This window comes from Pongo abelii, chromosome 20 (genome assembly GCF_028885655.2).
Source record: "Pongo abelii isolate AG06213 chromosome 20, NHGRI_mPonAbe1-v2.0_pri, whole genome shotgun sequence".
Taxonomy (NCBI): domain Eukaryota; kingdom Metazoa; phylum Chordata; class Mammalia; order Primates; family Hominidae; genus Pongo; species Pongo abelii.
In genome coordinates, this window is record NC_072005.2 from 48074330 (window position 1) to 48088319 (window position 13990).

The 13990-nt window shown below is 52.0% G+C and overlaps 2 protein-coding genes across 2 annotated transcripts in view; one reads left to right on the top strand and one right to left on the bottom strand.

Moving 5' to 3' along the window:
- Nucleotides 1-13990, top strand: part of LOC103888610 (CEA cell adhesion molecule 6) — a 913736-nt gene that overhangs the window by 403113 nt on the left and 496633 nt on the right. The gene's annotated exons all lie outside the window — the stretch shown is intronic.
- The window catches only part of POU2F2 (POU class 2 homeobox 2), an 89971-nt gene that overhangs the window by 65422 nt on the left and 10559 nt on the right, over nucleotides 1-13990 (bottom strand). Inside the window, exon 2 of the mRNA XM_054540524.2 lies at nucleotides 7704-7764. The gene's annotated coding sequence lies outside the window, so the exon portion shown is untranslated. The remainder of the gene's footprint in view (nucleotides 1-7703; nucleotides 7765-13990) is intronic.

Consider the following 13990-nt stretch of genomic DNA (forward strand, 5'->3'; position numbering starts at 1 on the left):
GCTTAGGGAGGCTGAGAGCTTGGACAGCCGGGAGAGGGGGTGAGTATGGGAGTGGGCAAGGAAGCAGATGGGGATGGGGGCCACAGTTTCAGGTAAGGGGGCTGGGATAAATTGAGGGACAAGCCCCCTGGGAGAAAGCAGGCATCCCCTCAATTGGGAGCAGCTCAGGAAGATGGGGCCCTTTGAAGGTGTGTGATGGACAGAGCTCTGGGAGGTGGGCAGGGGGCACCTGTGGGTCCAGAGAGACACTGTCCTGAGCCCATGAGGCAGGGGAAGGTCTGGGAGGGTGCTGGAGTAGGCTACGGTGAATGGACACAAAGAACAGTGGGGCGAACCCTCAGGCCAGCCTGCGCCCACCCCCAGAGCTGCCGGCTGCCCCGCCTTTGGGTCCCTGCGGGTAGAAGTTGCCTTGGCCTCACCCCAGGGTCTGGCCTGCACATGTGTGGTGGGGCTGGGAGGCTTGTGCGGCTTTGGACAGGAGGTTCCAGCAAGAGGTCTGTGGTGTGTGAGCTGCCATGGACAGAGGGTGTGCATGTGTCCTCAGGCTCTGATGGGGGATTCTGGGACTGCATATACCCGAGCATCTTGGCCCCTGAGTCATGCCTGTGTGTGAACACGAGTTCATGGATGTGTCCCAGGAGCACTGGGTGGCTGTGTATGCACTTCCATGAGTATTTCCCTCACCCTGGGTATCCCTAAGTCTCTGTCTGTCCCTTGGGGATGTATCCCAGGAGCACCTCAGGGATCTCCTCTGTCCCCAGTTAATGGGGTAGCTATGTGTTCCCATGTGCTCTGGGATGCCCGTGCATGTTGGCGTGCGCGTGCCCCTGCCAGAGTGTGTCTGAGCACGGATGCTGCTGTGCGTGAGCCTCCATGGGTCCCGTGTGGATCCATGCCTGTGCCTGTGGGCAGCTGCGTGGCTTCGGGGATCTGCGCGGTGGTCTCTATGTGTACTGGAAGCAGGTTCTCCTCATGAGTGTCGGAGAGTCCGTGCGGTTTCTCTGTGTGTCTATGTAATGCTGTGTGTTCCTGTGTGCCGATGGTCGAGTGTGTTTCCACAAGTGGGCTGGAGACTCTGGGTGTGTCCCTGTGTGTGTCATGGTGACTTGGTGTACACGGCACAGTGTGTGTGTGTAGAGGCTACAACCCTGAGTCTCTGAGTGGGGGAGGGTGGCGAGGCAGCAGGGGCTGCCACGGAGACACTGGCTAGCCGGTTTTATCACTACATCATCTCCAAATCCCAATGTCAGGGCCTGCCTGCCTTCTTTCCCTTCCCTGCCAGAGACCCCAGACTCCTGCCAGGATGGGCCCAGGCCCCCGCCCCCCCAGCACCTTGGGCAAGCTGCATCTCTGCTCCTCAACACCCCTGCTTTGGTAGATGCCACCTCAACTCCACCAAGCGACCTCCGTCCCTCCCAACCCCCCCAGCGCCACCCGCTCCCCCCGCCCTCCCCCCACCACAAGTCCAGTCCAACCCAGACAAAAGCAATTACTCCAGAGGTAGGATGTGAGTGTGGGTGTTAGAAACAGGAAAAAAAAGGGGGGTCAGGGAGGGGGAGCGAGAGAGACACACACAGAGGCAGGGATGGACAGCCAGAGACCCCGAGAGACGACAAGAGAAAGAGAACGGCAGAGTGAGAGACAGAGGGACACGCAGAGAGATACACAGAGAAGCAGAGACAGAAGATGAAAGAGACTAGAAGGGACACAGACACCAAAACCAGGAGGCAAAGGCAGAGAAAAAGAGCAGAGGAATGGCAAATGCAGAGAGCATGACAGAGAGAGACACAGAGACAGAGACTGGAGAGATGGAGAGAGAAACAGAGAAAGAGCACACAACAGAGCAGAAAACCCAGTGATGGAGCCACACAGAGAGAAGACGCAGATAAAGAGAGAACGGGGGCCAGAGGCAGGGAGAACTAGAAAGGGGGCAATGCACAGAGAGGAACAGAAAGGCTGAGTGAGAGTGAGAGACAGAAAGGAGACCAGAGAGATAAAAGGCAGACGGCAGATAGTGGTGGAGGGGAGTTGGTAACGCACTAGACTCTGAGATGGCAAAGCTAGAAAGAAACTGAAAGGGGATCACGTCCAAAGTGATCTCTCTCTCTCTCTCTCTCACACACACACACACACACACACACACACAAACACACACATACACACCTTTCTCCCCATTCCCCAGGCCAGAAGTCAGGGATGCTCAAGCCTTTTCCATGTTCCTCTGGGCCCCTGTGAGACAGGGTGGGGAGGGGACAGGATGAATGGACAGGGATGATCTCAGGTAGCTTCAGGGACCAGCCAGAGCCGACTGGGACCTGATCACAGGGGCAGGGAGAGCAGTACATCCCTCCTTACCACACACCGCCACCTCACCCTCCACACACAGTCCACACACACCAGGGCCTTGGCCAATTTCCTCGTACTCTGCCAGGCATGGCCAGCCTTGGGGGGTGGGGGGCCAGGTGTGAGGTCCTTCCTTCCTGTCCCACAGTCCTGCCCACCTGCCTCAGCTGCAGCTGCCCCGCACTGTTTTTTCTTTCTCATTGTCCCCTGCCTTCAGCCTGGCTGCCTTCATCTTTCTCTGATGCACTCTCACGCGCTCAGCTCGCATGCACGCGCCCTCTCTTTCTCTCTGTTCCTTTCTGTGTCCCTCACTCTGCTTTCCTGCCTCTGACTTTTCTGCTGTTTCCTCTTCCTCTTTGCTCCTCTCTGTTGCTCCGTTCCCCTCTCTGTGTTTCTCTGTCATGAGGTGCTTGCTCTCTGGGTCTCACTCTCCCTCCACTCCCATCTGGTGTATTCTGGATTCCCCTTTCTTAGACAATCCCTCTGGCCCTCCTATCCACCTCGTCCCCAAGAAAAGCAAGGTTGGGCACAGTGGTCCTAGCCTGTAGTCCCAGCTACATAGGAGGCTGAGGCAGGAGGATTGCTTGAAAGTTTGAGAAAAGCAAGGGTGGATCACTGTGTAAAGGACTTCAGAAGCTGTCCTGGAGTGCTAGGAGCGGATGAATACTTCCTTTCTTGTTTTTCCCTCAATCACCTTTTATCCTCCTCTCTTTCCTCCCCCGCCTCGCACCCACACCAGGCCGGATCTCTGGATCTCCCCAGTCTCCAGATCTCAGTGTGGCTCTCCCTGGAGACAAAAGCTAAGACTCAACCCACAGACAACACTCAACACAGAGATCCAGCTCAGAAAAAACAGAGGTGACCAGGGAGGAACGGAGAGGCCAAGACACATAATGAAGACCGAGAAAAGGAAGAAAGATGATGCTGGGGCTGGAGCCAAAGGGAGAGGAAGAGGAAAGGAAGGAAAGCCAGGAGCAGGACCCAGCAGGGCAGCGTGAGCCCAACAACCGCGGGGTGGGGGTGGGGAGCACATCAAGATTTCTAACAAGCGCAGCTGAAAACACCCAGGGTCATTCTCTGAGGCCTTCTCTCTGCCTACCAGCCCTCACCAGTGCTTCGAAGAGCCCTGAGGAATGTCTCTCTATTTGAAGTCAGAGCCAAGTGCCTGCTCTCGGCACCTGGGGCTCCATGCTTACTAGGATGGTGGGTACTTGACCTTCATTTGCTGTGGGACTGTCAGGGATTCCAGGGACCCACTGGTCCCCGAACTAGCTCAGAGACGCAAGCCATTTTTACCTCCTACACATCTATAATCCCCACCCCATGGCTGACAAATATTCCCAGTCCACAGCTGTCTCCACCCACCCAGTGACAGAGCACAGGCAGCCAAAAGGATCAAGCAATCTCTTGCCACCTCCCAGCACCCCAGAATGGTAAACAGACCCTCACATCTGGACTCCACATCCAGCGAGGAGTGCCCCTGCCCACCACCCAGATCACACAGCTGCCATTTACAGACCACCCTATAGGTCCTACCCCACAGCCATAGCCCACCAGCATCCCAGAGCTGCCTCTACACTAAAGCTCTGTCCCAGCCCAGCCATCCTTCAAGCTGCATCTGGAATAGCACACACCCTATTCCCCTAGCCAAAGCCCCCAGGGGTGCAATTCAGAAGGAGGCAGACTGGGCCTGGGGCGTGTGGACAAGTCCCTGACGCCACGCCCTGGCTTCTCCGGCTTGTCTGAAGAATCTGAACTGCCCTTAAGGCCTGCGTCTCCCATCCCAGGGCAGCCCCCCACCACACCTACACTCTTGGCCAAGGGAGAATGTCCTCATGTGCGGCTAAACATCCTCCTCATGCAGCCTTGAATTCTGTTCCTTCCACGTCACCTCACCAGACCCAGGATGAACGCCGCTCACCTAGAGCAAAACTTCTGCTTCCGAGGCATTCAGGACTCCCCTCAGGGTGTGCGAGCACCCTGGGGCACATCCCTGCTGCTTATGTCTGGGTTACCTCTGTGACCCTGGGACCGCTCCACATTGAAGGCCGTTGTGTCTTTTTGTGGAAGGATGGAAGGACAGAAGGGAAGGAGAGACAAAGTGGTACCACAGCCCTGTTCCTGCCCTGGCACTTGGAGGGCACCAGATACCCAGGGAACTGTAGCTGGCTGTGAGGACTCTGAGGCCAGGCCAGCATCCACAGTCCCCAATAGTGAGTAGGAGCCCAGTCAGTCCACACCCCTTCCCATCCACTCGAAACGTAACTTAGCCCTTGGCTTCTCCTTACCTTTCAAGAGTTCTCTCCTTACCCCCAAAGACTTCCTGAGGCCCCCTTAGGCCAGCCGGTCTATCCCTCTCTCCCCTAACCCAGCATCCTGCAGTCCCCTGGTTCAGGTTGGTGGTGTCTGTGCCTGAGCCCCCACCAGCCTGAAAGCCCCTCAAAGGCCACATGGGTCTCCCGCCTCTCTGCATCTCCAGATGGTGGCACGAGGCCTAGCACACAAGGAATCCCAGAAAATGTTGGCTGAAGGAATAAATGGATGGATCTGGGTTTATGTGTCTGTTTGCTCACTTATTTATTCATTCAGCTCATGCTTGCTGAGCACTTACACTGTGCCAGGGACTGAGTGTAGACAGATGTGTTAGACAAACAGAGAGGTCCCCTCACCCAGAGGCTTCTGAGGGCAGACATTAACCATATAGAATATAATCAGATACGGTGATAGTGCTCAGGAGGGAAAAGGAGGCATCATCCAGCCCAGGGGTCAAGAAAGGCCCTCAGAGTTGAGGAGCCTTAGATGGGGAACTGAGGAGGTAGAGAAGTAAAGCCAACCCAGAGTGGAGAGAAGGCCCTGGCATGAGTGGGAGGAGATTTGGAGGAAGGGCCAGAAGGGAGAGGAAGAGGGGGAGTCACATGGGAGCGTAGGCAGCAGAGGCGACCACGACCCCAGGGCTGGGAGGGGGTCTCTCGCTCATCCTGGGGCTCCAGCTCCCACGCAGAGCATTGAGGAGGCCTCCAGACATGTTTGGGGCATCACTCACCTTCCAAGTGTGGCTATAAAGGAAAGACAGAGCAGGTGAGGGCGATGTTTATTGTAGTTGTTGTTTCGTAACAAAACTACATCTAAAAGAGTATGGCTTCCTTCAAAGATGTCTCCTCAGGAGGCTGAACTTTTTCTTGAACCATCTGATATTTTGGCAACAGCCTTCAAGGCCAGTTTACAAACTCCATCAGCAAAGCATCTCTCTAGTGTATAATCGTCTCTAGTTTCTATTGAAAAACCAACAAGTGGCCCCAGTATTATCATTGCTAAATTCATCAGAGCTGCTGCTAAATCAGACTTCAGGTGGTCTCCGAAATCAAATTCACTCCCAAAGTGCAAAAATTTGCCACACTGTGGAGATACCAAAAACAATGCTGGGTTTTGGTGAGGTAGAAGAATGAGAGCTTTAAGGTCAGACAAACCCAGGTTCAAATTCTAAGTCTACTGCTTACATGTTGGGTGGCCTTAGGCAAGTTGCCTTCATGCTCTGTGCCTCAGTTTCTTTCTCTTATAACAGGTGCCAACACCCACTTCACAGGGTTGCAGTGAGGATTAAAAGCAAAGTGCCCAGAACAGGCCCTCGCACAAAGGTGGCCCCTAATAAATATCAGTTTCCTCACTGGAATGTACCAGCCCTGTTACATGTTACCAAGTCAGTCACCCATATGTCCATGAAATCATGGATATTTAATGAACATCTATTTGAAGACAAATAATTGAAATCATAGACCTAACTGTGACCTCTACCAACTGGAAACATAATTAAACCCCTCTGTTACTTCAACCCAACTTTCAGACATTCCTCAAAGCCAGTCTCTAGCTCCCAAACTAATTCTGCAACCTGGAAACTCTTTGACTCCCTTTTCGAGGATGTGAGGATTCCTGGAAAAACTGCAACTTCGGTTCCCTGGAGAAAGCACTCTAGAGAAATGACACATCCTGGAATGAATACTCTCAGTGATAACAGGGGTCCATGAATGAGCTTCAGGGGGTCTGTGATCATCCCAAAGTGTAGCACAACTGGGTAAATGTAGGTATGTGTTTTCCTGGGAGAAGCTCTATACTGTTGTGAAACCAGGTATCTATGGGCCAAAGGTTGCCTGAAATATGTGGTTTGGACCACGAGGAGATTTTGGAAGTTTTGCATTAGTTGCCAACATTTAAAGATTGCAAGACTTCACACACAAGTCTGGGTTTCTGGCTTCTCTTGAAAAATCAGAAACCCCGGCAAGTCAGGGTTGCATCTGTGCATGATAACAGTCAGTGGAGCTAAAAAGCAGTCCCCCACCCCATGCATTTTTCAGTCCATCATAGTCCCTACAATGCTGGGTTGCAAACCCTGGGCTACAGCTTCCATCTGCTTCTTAAAATGAGTCTGTGATTCCTGGTACAGCAAAGGACTCCTACCCAGGAGTCCTACAAGCGCACCCAGAGGCCTCCCCGGGGTCCTGAGACCTGTGGGTTAAGCTTCTCTGGTGGGAATAGGGGTGGCAGTAGAGGGCTGTCCCACCCCAGAAGCCCTGTCCACCCTCCTCCCTAGATGCTCATTGCCAGGGCCTCACCAAACAAGCTGGAGCAAACACCAGGGCAAATGGCCAGAGCCCCCGCTTCCCACAGAGGTGAGCAGCAGGAGAACTACGGCTTCTACCTGGGAGTCTCAGTGGGCTTCAGGGAGGGGCTTCATAAAACCTTCTTTGTTCAGGGGAACGCTTCCAGCCATATTTTGAGCTCCCACCTCCTGCAGCTACACGATTTCAAGGAATAAGTACTTTCATCTTCACGCCACCTCCGTGTGGTAAATGCTATTAATTACCCTCCTTTGACAGATGGGGAAACTGAGCCATGCCCAGGATCACTCAGCCACCTGGCTCTTCTTCCTCTATCTCCTTTTGCTCTCAGGATGGCACTTAAGGTGGGTTCTATTAGTATTCCCATTTACAGACAAAGAAATGGAAACTCCAACTTTCCCAAGTCCCTCGAAGTCAGGGAAAGAGATTCGAACATAGGTGTGCTTGAACCCAAAGCTGTGATCTGAGCCACCGAGTTACCCCCATCTCTCTCCTACTGAGCCCTAACACTCATCAGCAGAAACACCCACAGTCACCAACACCAAGAGCCACTGGTTTGGCCTGAAAGCTGCAGGATGCATGGAGGGTGAAAACAAAGCAGTCAGATTCTAACCTCTGGGTGGGCAGAGTGGAGAAGGGCAGCAACACACCCAGGGTGAGGCCAGAGACGAGGATGGGAAAGCAGAGACTTCTGTGAGAAACCAGAAGGTGCATCAATAAGCAAAACTCTAAGGCCGTGGTCCTTACCTCTTGGGCAGACGTAGCGAAGCTAATACATTCAGGCCACCAACCCGGTCCAGTTGAGAACCTGGAGAGAGAGGAGAATGCAGTGAACATCCTGGAGAATTCGTCCCATCCTCATGCAGGATGATGCACTCCTCCAGTGGAGGAACCCTCCTCCTGTCACATCATCAGGAGCTGCAGTTGGCGAACTGTGGAGTCAGGTGCCTGAGACTCAGGTCCAGTCAGCCACTTGTTGCCTTCAGTGGTCACTTCTGGCCTCTGAGCCTCAGTGTCCCCATCTCATAAATGGGCATACTGGTGCCTGCCACTGTGGAACATCCATTTTTCCCATCAGACTGGAAGCTTCTTAAAGTGCAGGGACTGTAACTTGTCTTGCAGCTTTTGTGTTTGGCAGAGGGCCTGGCAAATTTGAGATGCTCAATTAGTGCATAATGGATGACGGAGTGAATGGATGGGTGGATGGAGGAATTAACTGATTAAATGGTGTATCTCAAAGGACTGCTAGGAGGATCAAATGAGAAAGAAATTTGAAAAGGTTACTCATTATTAAGTTCCTATGTGCTGTGGGGAGATTAAAAATAAAACTCATAATGATATTTCTGACTTGTACATTTGTCCATTCATTTGTGCATTTAGTTCATCAACAAATATTGAGATTTCTCTGGCTCTAAATCAAGTGTGGCAGGGGACAGAGATGAATTAGACAAGGTCTCTGTTCTATTACGGGGCTCACAGGCAAGTTGAGGAGACAGAAGGAAGAGCCAATGCCAACATGCTGGGGTAAGCAGAGGGTGCTGCGGGCATCCTGGGTGAGATGACAGAAGACTTAGGGAGGAAACAACACCCAAGCCAAACCTGGAAGACAAATTTTAGTCAGAGAAAGAACCAGGTACAAGGAACGAGAATGCCAGGACTTTGCCTGTCCAGGGTTCAGTAAGAGAAATGGGGAAAGACGAGGCTTCCAGATTGCAGGGGCTGCTCCCTGCAGGGCATCAAGTGCCTGGTCCAAGCAGCAGCCAGGGCTTCATCAGAGAGGGAGAGGGATACAATCCAGTTTGCCTTTGGAAAGGTCCTTCTACCTCCTGTGTACAAGATGGAGAGAACAGAGAAGTAGGCAAGAGGTCAGGAGGCCCATCCCCAAGGGGGGTTTGCTGAGCCTCTCCACAGCCCTGCAGGAAGGAGGAGTGAGGAATTAAGGGAGGCACCAGAGTTCAAGAGGAGGAGGAGGAGAAAGAAAAAGATGGACTGAGAAGGAGGGGGAAAGAGAAAGAGAAGAGATGGGGAGACATAGACAGAGAGGAATGAAGGGAGCGGGGAGCAAAGAGACCAGGGAAAAGCCCAAACAAGAAGCAAAAGGGGGGTAAAAAGGGCCAAGGGTCTCCCCACTTCCTCCTCCATCTGTCCTGAGGAGACCAGAACCCCTGGTCCCCGAGGGGAGGGAGGAGCTGGGGTTGCTCCTGGCTCAGGGGCTGCTTCCCCCCAGCCCCCGCCCTGGAGCTAATCAGCGGCTGTCATCTCCACAGTGAGGTCTTGGTTAAGGAGATTTAGGGCCGGGATCAATAGGAAATTTAAAAATCGATGCAGCGCGCAGGGCAAAATCGATGGCGTTTAATCGCCTTGCCGATTCCCAGTCAAAACAATTAGCCGCGCTGAGTGTTGAACACGGTGGCGACACGGCATTAACCGTCAATATTGGTGTAAGTGATGGTGGGGCGGGCGAGGGAATCCCCAGGCCTCAGGGGGGCCAGAGTCAGACAGCGCCTTAGGGCTGGGGTCTTCCCCCAGGCAGTGCCCCCACCTTGGGCTTCCCTCCAGCAGGGCCCACACTTCAGTCTCCCTGCCCTCTGCTACCTGGGGCTGTGGTGCCCATAGGCAGCACCATCCCTGGCATATCTGCTTCCAACTCTCATCCCATCTCCCGGGTTCCCAAACCCCAATATGCCCTTCGACAGAGGGGAGAGGATCCCTCTCCCAAGCAGACAACACCTCCAAGTAGAGAGACAGTCCATGGGATCTGGGAGCTGTATTCCCAGCAGTGCCTTAAGACTGGGAGCTATTTAGAAGATGTCTTCCCCCATTGTACAGATGGGGACTCTGAGGAACAGAGAGGGGCAGCAGCTGGCCCACAGTTACCAGGCACAGGAAGAGCGGGAGCCAGAATTTGAACCTGATGTGTCTGACTCCAAAGCCTACATTTCCTGCAGTTGTGCACATAAAGAGTAGATTTCAGTGTTCACAGAGGGAAAGCAAGCTCAGGGTTTGGTCCTGTCCCCTCAAGTCTCCTCACAGCCAGTGTATATAATGGTTTGCTGTGTCCTGGGGTCAGTTTGCCATGTACATGACAGACCGTGAGCTCCCTGAGGGCAGGGCAGGGCCTGGCTCCTTTGGGGGTCCGAAGCATTGCCCAGCACAGGGAATGATCCCAAGCCAGGCATTGGGACAGGCCTAAGAATGATGATGCCACTTGCCCCCACAGACACAGAGTGCTCACATACAACCCCATCGATGGACAGATGGAAACACTGGCACTCACAGACACATCAGTACTGGCATTTCCTGAGTGCTGGTCATGCACCAGGGGTGGGTCATTGCTCTGCAGGTGTGATCTCTCAGCATCTCACATTTGTTCGGCGAGTGTCATTCCATGACACTGCTGTGGAAAATGGAGGCTCAGAGAGGTAAAGTCACTTGCTCAAGGTCACACAGCCAAGTGGGGGCAGCTCTATCTGATTGGACTCCAAGGGGCATGGGACATACAGCAAACAAGATCTAATGACTATGAGCAAGAGAGGTGGATGCAAGGAGAGGGTACAGGAACTGGGCACCTAAACAGAGGACCAGGAATGGCCCACAAAGGGCAGTGGGGCTCCCGGTTCTGGGGTGCTGTGTTGGGAGAGCAGAAGCTTCTGTGGCCACCTGCTCCCTGGAGCAAAAGAACAGGAGGGAGTGTGCGGGCAGGGGAGGAGGCCCACGAGATGAGCCAGGGATTGATCTGACAAGGTCCTAATCAAATGGTCAATATCGCTGACCTGACCACTTAACCTATTGATAAGCTGGCAAGGATGGAGCAGGCGGTGAGTGGGCTCAGGGAGGGGGGCAGAGGAAGGGATGAGGGAAGCCTGAGTGGGCAGGACTTAAGCCGGCATCACGCCTGGCTCTGGGGCCTGGAAGAGGGTAGTCTCCTCCTCACGGACTCCTGCTGACACAGCACATGTCTTATGTCTTGGGGGCTTCCTCTACCCAGGCTTCTCTCTCCTGTCAGTGTCCCTCAGTCCCCCAGGGACTGTTGCTGGCACCGAAGTGGTCCCCCGCTCCCCTCTGACTGTGACTTAGCTTTTTCACACATGTGAGAGGCTTCACATCTGAGCCTCAATGTCTTCATTTGTTAACTGGGGATAATTATAATAGGGGAAATCAAAAACCAACCTAGATATCCTATGAGTGGGGACTGGTACAATAAATGATAGTATAGTGGCCATACAAAGAAGGACTGTAGAGTTGTTGAAAACATGCTTGAAATAAATTTTTTTTTACACTTCTCTCAGCTTATACCATGAAATAAAATCATTGACAAGGAAATCGTGTTCATAATCTGTTGTTAGGAAGAAGAAAAGGCAAGTTATAAACAAGTATGTAGCATATCATCCCCTTTTTACAAAATACACATCGAGATGGTTCCCCCCCACCAAAAATAAATAAATGTGGAACAGAAATCGGAATTCTGAGTTTGGACCAGTCTGGCCAACATGGTGAAACTCCATCTCTACTAAAAATACAAAAATTAACCGGGTGTGGTGGCTGGTGCCTGTAATCCCAACTACTCAGGAGGCTGAGGCAGGAGAATCTCTTGAACCCAGGAGGCGGAGGTTGTGGTGATCTGAGATTGCACCACTGCACTCCAGCCTGGGCGACAGAGTGACATTCCGTCTCAAAAAAAAAAAAAGCCGGGCACAGTGGCTCATGCCTGTAATCCCAACACTTTGGGAGGCCAAGGCAGGCGGATCACCTGAGGTCAGGAGTTTGAAACCCCGTCTCTACTAAAAATACAAAAAATTAGCTAGGCGTGGCGGCGGACACCTGTAATCCCAGCTACTCAGGAGGCTGAGGCAGGAGAATCGCTTGAACCTGGGAGGCAGAGGTTGCAGTGAGCTGAAATCATGCCATCGCACTTCAGCTCAGGTGACAGTGTGAGACTCTGTCTCAAAAAAAAAAAAAAAAAAAAATCTGAGTTTGGGTCCCAGGTATCTAAATTTTAATAAATTCTTTGGGTAAACTCATAGGCATTTTTTTTCTCCTTTGGAGAAAAAAAAAAGCTATCTAAGACAGACGGTCAGGGTGCAATGGCTCACATCTGGGCTCACATCAGGGTGCAATGGCTCACATCTGTAATCCCGGCACTTTGGGAGGCAGAGGTGGGTGGATCCCTTGAGCCCAGGAGTTCAAGACCAGCCTGGGCAACTTAGCAAGACTCTGTCTCTACAAAAAATACAAAAATTAGCTGGGTGTGGTGGCGCATACCTATAGTCTCAGCTACTCAGGAGGCTGAGAAGGGAGGATCACTTAAGCCTCAGAAGTAGAGGTTGCAGTGAGCCGAGATCTCTCCACTGCACCCCAGCCTGGGTGACAGGCTATCTCAAAAAAAAAAAAAAAAAAAAAAAAAAAAGACAGACAGCAAAAGGTAATGCCCTTTTTGTTGTTCGTTTAACTAGATTATCATGGTATCATGGTCATTTTCTTCTCATCTCATTGAATATCTGTGTTTTCTGTTATTTCTACAATGAATATGTGTCACACCATTTGTCTGTAATTGACAGATTGTGGCTAGGTGCTCAGTGGAGGCACCACGAGTGCTATTTCTCTGCTCCCCTCTCCCTTTCCCAGCCAGGCTTGTCTTATGTCCACCCTTATGTCCAAACCCAGCAGAGTTCAGTGCCCTCAAGAATGTGAATGAATTTGAAGTCTGCTGAATGGAGAAGAGCTCGCTCCTCTGGCTTCTGCTCTCAATAGAGTGGGTGGGGCAGTACCAAGCCAAATACAGTCCCCTGTCCCCTCTTCAGGAAACTGGCTGAGGGCTTACAGACAGGAGGAACTGCTGGAGGGAAAATGAAGACCCAGAGGGAGGGAAGGGATTTTCCCAGAGCTACTCAACTGGTCATGACACAGCTGGGACCAGAAGCTGGGGCTCTGGGCTCCTGGATCTGGGTAGTGCCATCCAACTACTGGGAGGGGGACAACTGCAAGAACAAGTGTGCATGCAGACTCCTGAGATAATGTGAGCTTTTGTGGGGCAGAAGAGCACAGTGGGTAAACATGGGGTCGGCCACTTCCTCACTTTGTGGCCCTGGGCAAGTCACTTCACCTCTCTGAGCCTCAGTTTGCTCAAACATAGCATGAAGATAATAATAACAGCTGCCTCATTTTGCTGGTGTGAGAAGCCAACAAGACCGTACTTATACGGAACTTAGCAAAACGCCTGACACACAAAAAAGGGGCAATGAGTGGGAGAAATTAATACTATTACCATCAGCAGCCACAAATGCTGTGAGTAGTAAGTGAAGGTGGTGGGTAGGGAAGGGAGAAGGTATGTCTTGGTAACCTGAGCAAATGAACAAATGCAATGAAGACACTCAGCTAAATATATTTCTTTGTTCATTCATTCATTCATTCAGTAAGCATTTCCTGAGGCCAATTCTAGGCCAGATCCCAGGCTGGGCCCTGCAATCCAGATATGAACAATGAGAGCTCCCATTAGGTTGGTAAAGAGGAATTAAGGATGGCTGGGGATGGCCCCTTATCTCTGAGAGTTGCTGCTGCAATGGCCCCCAAACTATCTCTTGGGCCTTCTGCAGAAAAGCATCGAGTACAGGAGCACAAGCTCCGCATCACCTGACTGGTGTGACACTTTGGGTATGTGTGTGCACACACTGGAATAGTAAGCTCTGTGCAGATGGACTATGTTCACTTTTGTCATTCACAGCACTGGGCACCAGGTCTCATGCTCTGGGGACACTCTATGCTCAGAGTTTTTTTTTTTTCCTCCATTTTTTAAAATGAACAACAAAAAAAAAGTTCAAAGCACCTCGCACAATGCCTAACACCTGGCAGGTACTCAATAAATAGCAGCTATTATTAGCGTCATCATCACACGTGCTACTGCTCTTCATCCCGACAAAAACCTTATTTTGCCGACAAGGAAACTCGAGGCTTAAAAGGAGTGATGTGACTCAAAGCCGGGTGTGTCTGACTCCACAGTCTGTGGTCTCCCCTCCTTTGTGTCTGGGGGCGGGGGC